The sequence below is a fragment of the Sander lucioperca genome, chromosome 23, assembly GCF_008315115.2.
Source record: "Sander lucioperca isolate FBNREF2018 chromosome 23, SLUC_FBN_1.2, whole genome shotgun sequence".
NCBI lineage: Eukaryota > Metazoa > Chordata > Actinopteri > Perciformes > Percidae > Sander > Sander lucioperca.
This window is the reverse complement of record NC_050195.1, coordinates 11,555,762-11,563,261: the sequence shown is the minus strand read 5'-3', so window position 1 is coordinate 11,563,261 and position 7,500 is coordinate 11,555,762. Positions and strand designations below refer to the sequence as shown.

At 43.9% G+C, this 7,500-nt stretch overlaps 1 long non-coding RNA gene across 1 annotated transcript in view; it reads right to left on the bottom strand.

The window, feature by feature from the left end:
• The window catches only part of LOC116035404, a 20,322-nt gene that overhangs the window by 10,186 nt on the left and 2,636 nt on the right, over positions 1-7,500 (bottom strand). Inside the window, exon 2 of the long non-coding RNA XR_004101354.1 lies at positions 2,272-2,276. This is a non-coding gene — a long non-coding RNA (uncharacterized LOC116035404). The remainder of the gene's footprint in view (positions 1-2,271; positions 2,277-7,500) is intronic.

Here is a 7,500-nt window from a genome sequence, read left to right as displayed (position 1 = left end):
TGTATGGCTGCAATTGTAATTGTCCCTAATCCAAGATTTAGGATGTTTTTTAAAAGAGGAGAGACTATTACACTCCCTTAACTCATTGGGCAGACTATTCCAAATATTTTTGGCTCTGATAGAAAAAGCTGTGCTTCCAATCCTACTTTTTCTAAATTGAAGTGTGCAGTCCCCTCTGATGGTTGCTGTGGTTACTCTATTGACCTTATCTTTCTGTTTTATAAACTGGCACAACGGTGGTGGAGTAAGCCCACGGAGTACCTTAAAAACAAGACAGGCATCAGCAAAGTTTCTGAAGTTTTCAAAGCTAAACATATTGTATTTTTTAATTATGTGACAATGATGATAGCTATTACCCTTACGGTCCAATGTCTTTAATGCCTGTCTATAATATGATGCATGTGGTGTATATTCTAATCAGACAGTCTGAAATAACAACGTGACATTTATAGTGAATCAAATCAGAGAAAAATACATTACATACATTACATAAAAGAAGAGAAAGGTCAGTGTGTAGTTTGACAGTTGGTCCAGCAGGGGGCAGCACTCAGCTGTTACATAGAAACTACACACCTTTCTCTTCTGTTAGTTCCAGGGGCGGAGCTTCATCACGGGGCCCTCTGCTACCAAGTCATTTTAAAATAAAAACGGTAAAATATCTGATGAATGAATGTTATGATGTGTCACTTGTTGAGCCAAGTCAGTCCATATGTCAAATAAATCACAAAGAAAAGACACGTTTGACAAGTTTGTGTTGACGAACAAAGAAAACAGTTTGCCAGTCAAGTAAAAATGTTTCAGCACCACGGACAGAGACAGTTGACGGACAGAGACAGCTGACGGACAGAGACAGCTGGCGGACAGAGACAGCTGACGGACAGAGACAGCTGACGGACAGAGACAGCTGACGGACAGAGACAGCTGATGGACAGAGACAGCTGATGGACAGAGACAGCTGACGGACAGAGACAGCTGGCGGACAGAGACAGCTGATGGACAGAGACAGCTGGCGGACAGAGACAGCTGACGGACAGAGACAGCTGACGGACAGAGACAGCTGACGGACAGAGACAGCTGGCGGACAGAGACAGCTGGCGGACAGAGACAGCTGATGGACAGAGACAGCTGGCGGACAGAGACAGCTGACGGACAGAGACAGCTGACGGACAGAGACAGCTGACGGACAGAGACAGCTGACGGACAGAGACAGCTGACGGACAGAGACAGCTGACGGACAGAGACAGCTGACGGACAGAGACAGCTGGCGGACAGAGACAGCTGGCGGACAGAGACAGCTGATGGACAGAGACAGCTGACGGACAGAGACAGCTGACGGACAGAGACAGCTGACGGACAGAGACAGCTGTCCATCGATGTCGCTGTCCCTGGTGCTGAAACATTGTTACTTGACAGCGATGGTGCTGAACAGGCCAAGAGAGCTCAGTCAGTGCCACACTATATAATGACATGGCTCTATTATACTGTTGATATTGAACACAAAGATTGTTTACAACTCCATAGGGAGGCTACAGGTGCTACATGAAAACTTTGAGTAAAACAGATTTATAACTCATTCATAACTAAAATATAAGTTCTTAGACGATTTTTTTTTTCCATTTTGTTGTCTGCTTAACGATCCTCCAGAACAAATACATCTACCAGAACTATATACATATCACGGTCCCTTATTAAATCTTCATCCTCCTCTCCTTCATGGTGGCTTTGTCCTTGTTGATATGTCTGTCCCTCCTCACTCAGCCAGGTGAGATTTGACAGCCTGTCCTCATCCACGCACCAACGCAAGTCTGTCTTAATGAGCCGCAGACGGCTGAAACTGATGAAGGCTTTTCTAAATCCTGTGGAGAATGGTCAGGTGTGGCTAGGCTCTATCCATGTCGTTGGTACGAGGAATGGCAGGACGGCGTCGCTGGTGAGATCCACGTTTAACTCAGAATACAATGCACCAAAAGATCGAAACTCCTCCACTGCGTCTTCTGGCTCGGGCATGTCTTCTGAGTAGAAACGGGACAGCTCAAGCATCTTCTCCTCAGCATCACGGTGCTCACAAGAAAATGTTTCTAAAACCTAAAAAAAAACTTGAAAAAATAATCCTTGACAACAAATCTAGAGAGAGAGAGAGAGAGAGAGAGAGACATGATGTATATATATCATTGGTAATTGAGCTATATGTGTTAAGTATTTTTACATAAATTGTTACGGCTGTATTGACTTCAAAGCCTAATAATGTGGTGGGTCCACCACACCGGGGACATTGGCTGTGTAACAAAAATATGAACACACCACTCAAGGGTTAAAAGAAGAGAAAGGTCTGTGTGTAGTTTAACAGTTGGTCCAGCAGGGGGCAGCACTCACCTGTTCTATAGAAACTACACACCTTTCTCTTCTGTTAGTTCCCTTTTTTCTGCTTTCTCTGCACTTTTTAGGCTCTTTCACCTCGAAAAAACGAGCCTCAAAACCTCAGAAGAAAAAGTGTCAAAAACCCCCAAAAAACCGCTGCCCACAAACATAAAAGAAGCTCCAAGCCCAAAGCTACCTGATCTTTTGTGCCATCTGGAGCCGTTTGTATCTGCAGATTATGGGATGGATGGAAACTATTCTCTTTAAGTTGACTTTAAGTTAACGGTTAACGGTCTGTCCTGAGACGACTCTCCACTCTGCACCAGAAACATCGTTGCCCAGGGACACACGGAGAGACGGCTTTAGGGGCATCAGGGAATCACTGAACCAATCACATCGAGGCATTTCTGGGTCAAGTTCCTCCAGAGTTTAACGGGGCAGAAGATGAAACTTTACAGCAGAAAAGAAGAGGCAGATTCACCTGAACCGGCCTCCGAACATCGAACACACCGGGACACGGAGGAGAGAGAAAAAAAACCCACCAGACTCCATGTAAATAATCAGGACTTTTAGCGTGTATAGAGCCAGCATATTTCCACCAGACTCCATATAAATAATCAGGACTTTTAGCATGTATAGAGCCAGCATATTTCCACCAGACTCCATGTAAATAATCAGGACTTTTAGCATGTATAGAGCCAGCATATTTCCACCAGACTCCATGTAAATAATCAGGACTTTTAGCGTGTATAGAGCCAGCATATCTCCACCAGACTCCATGTAAATAATCAGGACTTTTAGCGTGTATAGAGCCAGCATATTTCCACCAGACTCCATATAAATAATCAGGACTTTTAGCATGTATAGAGCCAGCATATTTCCACCAGACTCCATGTAAATAATCAGGACTTTTAGCATGTATAGAGCCAGCATATTTCCACCAGACTCCATGTAAATAATCAGGACTTTTAGCGTGTATAGAGCCAGCATATTTCCACCAGACTCCATATAAATAATCAGGACTTTTAGCGTGTATAGAGCCAGCATATCTCCACATGTAAATGGGTGAATTAAGGGTTTATTTCAACCAAACCAGAGTGGTGATTGTTGGAACAGTGGAAAGATGAACCAAGACGGCTTTTGGTAGTTTTATTTAGTTTCTGTCCACTTTGACTGAAGTGTGTTTTACGATGATAAAATCACTGATTATTTACATGGAGTCTGGTGGGTATTACGGTGGCACTGAAGTGCAAACCACGACAGCAATTCCCACAACACTGGGAGTGATGTGATGGTGATTTCGTGGCTGTTTTATGTTTAGGCCCTGACACACCATTAACTGTTCAGCTTGAAAACACAATCTGATCAATCCAATACACATGCTGTAAGAGCTTTTTGAATAGAATAAGTCTTTATTGTCCACCAGACATACAAGATAGATAAACATACAGACAACATCTCAGACATGACAGTTGGGTATAAAAAATAATATGAAAAGAAGAAAAAAAAGAATAAAAATGCTTAAATTCATTAAAATATCAGCTCAGTTTGATGTTGTCCCCTGGTGGGGTTGAGGATACTGATGGCATTTGGAATAAAGGATTTTGTAAAAACCCTTTTTGCCAGAGGCTCTCTGAACGCCTCCCAGACTTGTTGGGTGTGTACTGTCTGCAGTGATTTTCCTAGCTTTCTTCCTCATTCTGCCAGTGTATATTTGGGTCAGGTGTTTTTGGGGTTTTCCCACTATTTTGCTGGCCATTGACACCATCCTGTTAAGCTTGTTCTTGAGTTTGCAGCTTAAACGGCCAAACCAAGCAGAGAGGTGAAAGTTAAAACACGTTCAGTGTGTTGGTGTATACTAGCTCAGTAATCTGAGCACTGACGCCCAGACAGCTCAGTCTTCTGAGGAGACTGAGTCGTTGTGAGCATTTCTTAAAAATATAGTCTGTGTTATCTGAAAAACTCAGATGGTTGTCAAGAACTGTACCTAGGTACTTAAAAGGTCCCACAGTTTCAACTGCTAGGCCATTTAATTAAACTGGCTCTGGTGTTACGTCTTGGTTTTTGCAAAAGAGTAACTGGTGTGTCTTTGCCACATTGATCTCTAGCTCGCTGTCATTGCACCACGCTTCAAGGGCCTTTATGTGTGCTAGATAGGAGGCCTCACCAAGGGGATCAGTTCTTTGTAAGAGGCCAACTAAGGCCATGTCATCGGCATATTTTATCAATTTAAAGGTGCTGTTATTTATAGAAAACTCATTTGTGAATAGAGAGAAAAGCAAAGGGGAAAGAGCGCTGCCTTGTGGGCAGCCTGTACTGATGGTATGCACTCCTGACAAAATGCCATTTACACATACTCTCTGAGGGCGACATGAGAGGAAGTCTGATCCAGAGAATCAGACCCTGATCTATGTTAATATTGGCTAGTCTTTGCAGGAGAATGTGTAGCTTCATAGAATTAAAAGCTGCACTAAAGTCTACAAATAGGACTCTTGCATGCCCTTTAGAGAGTACAAGCTGTTGTGAAATAGAGTCTAGAAGGACCAGCACAGCGCCATCAGTCCCTCTGTCACTTCTATAAGCGAACTGCAGCAGATCTAACACGCTGGTCACTTGAGAGGTCAGGAGATCTACCAGAACTCTCTCCATTGGTTTACACAATATGGAGGTGTTGGCTATGGGTCGGAAATCTTCAGGCTTACTTGCACCAGGCTTCTTAGGTATGGGCCTTATTACAGAAAATGTCCAAGACGTGGGTACACCAGCAACTAGGAGGGAGTTAAAAAGCCTTGAAAAAACACCTTTTAATTGTGGGGCACAATCTTTAAGTAAGCGGGCTTTCAGGCCATCTGGGCCAGTGGCCTTATTCGGCGTTAGTATGGTGAGGCTTTTGGCAACAGCATCTTCTGTAATAAATATAGGGAGATTTTTTACAGACTGATGTCATCACACTCATCCTTATCATCAACAGCATCAAACCTGCAGAAGAACGTATTCATTTCATCTACAAGACTTTGACTGCAAGCTACAAGACTGTCACCTTTTTACAACATTTTCCCATTAAAGTGTTTAAACCCTCCCAGGCCGGTTTTATGTTACCGCTGAAATGTACTCTCCATCTTGTTTTTATATTCCATTTTTGCCTTGAGGATACCCCCCCTTAATTGTTTCCTTTCTCCTGCACTAATTCCATATTATCTGAGAAAAAGGCAATTTTTCTTTCATTAAAGGGGTGATTAAGTGATTATATAGGGTATTTTACACTATTCCTTAAGGTCTCCTAACAGGGTATGGTAACATTGGTTGGGCTGAAAATTGCCCGAATGCTTTTTTTTATTAGTTCCTTAACTACCGTGTGAATATGGCTCTATTTGGAACAAGAGCTTTTCTTCTCTAAAGTACTTAAATATATAATAAGTAAACCTGTGAACAGTGAATGGTTAATATGCTTTTACGTCCGTTTTGGTGAGCCCAGAGGGGAAAATATGGCATTTTAAAAGTAGCCTACATTTAAGGTAGCTAGCCAACGGTAGACTACAGAGAGAGGGGGATATTTTTACGTCCATTTCGGAGCGACAGAGGGAAAATATTTCAGTCGACACATTAAGTGGAACCGAAATGAGGAACCGAAATTTGCGTTCTAATCCGGTCCGATTCCTACCGGTTGCGTAGGAACCGGTTCCAAAGTGGAACCAGGTTTCGGTACCCAACCCTAGTTATAACGGCCCACATATTAAAAAACTGTCTGATTTAAATCAGGGTCAGGCTCATAATTACAGTTTGTGTGTCGGCCGGGTCGAGCTCAGACACAACGTGCACGGGCTCGGTTAGGGTCGGGCTTGGTTTTTTTGGGCCGATCTAAGCTCTATTCCCAATGTTCTTTTCCTAAACCCAACCTTTTCTTTCTTTTTTACACGCGTGTGACGTTGTTCTCGCGATAGCACGGCACGTTCTCGCGATATGTATGTTTCCGTCCGCTGTATACGGTGTAGACATACACAGCCCGGTCTCACGGCAGGTCATGTAAATGTCACGTTATTTTTAATCTATTGATTCGTGTTCACGGGGACGTTTTTCTCGTTTTTTACGTGGTGGCCAGCATGAAAATGTGTAGTAATGTATTTCAATGGGAAGCATATTCCGTGGCCACAGCATGAAAATGGTAGGGAGTAGTAGGAAGAGCCGAAAGTCCGCGTAGGGAGGTTGGTCGGGGGGGTGGATGGGTCCAACAACACAGGACTTTCACCCGGGCGAGCGGGGATCGCGTCTCGCGTGTGGCGTTTTGTTTCCGTAGTCTTCCTAATCACAAGCGTCCCGTTATTGTCGCACGTCCCCAGCGGCCGTCCCCCGCGGCCGTCTCGCGGCCGCTTCCAGGCATAATGGGGCGTCCTTTTCGGCCGTCCCCTGGCAGTCTCCCGGTAAAAAAATTTGCCTGTGAACACGTAAAAATAACGTGACATTTACACGTAAAAAACGAGAAAAACGTGCCTGTGAACACATATCATTAGATTAAAAATAACGTGACATTTACACGAACTGCCGTGAGACTGGGTTGACATACACGTGGATAGCTCAAAATGCGTACAGATAACACGCCATTTGGCTTCAGGAAAGTGGCGTGTATGTTTACGCGAAGTCATGATGCCATGATGCCATCAGACACTTAGACCCAGAAACATGGGACCATGGGGTCCAGGTGAAGAAATCCTCAAGTTCCCCTTTAAGGTGTTCAGAGTGTAGCTGAGCAGCTCGCCTCTGATGGCGGTCAGCTCTCCGTTTGGAACAGGTTCTGGTGACCTTTTCTGAGGACACGCCGCCTGCAATCAGCTCCACATTTACATTCAGATGAGCTCGCCGCGGCTCAGGCCGCTGGGATGTAAATTTACCCAGAGATCAGCGGGGGTGTCCTCACATGACACATCCACCCGCCAGCAGGAGACCTTCATCAGAGAAGAATTATCTCGTAATGCAGTGGTGTATACTACGGGATACGCAGGTATACCCACTAAGAAAGCTCCAGGATTTCCATATACCCACTTAAAAATGACCAATGACATGTAACAACATACTTTACATTATATTTTTGATATTTTTTGACTTGTCATCTGTGTTTTTCTTCACATAGGCCAAATAAAGGGATTT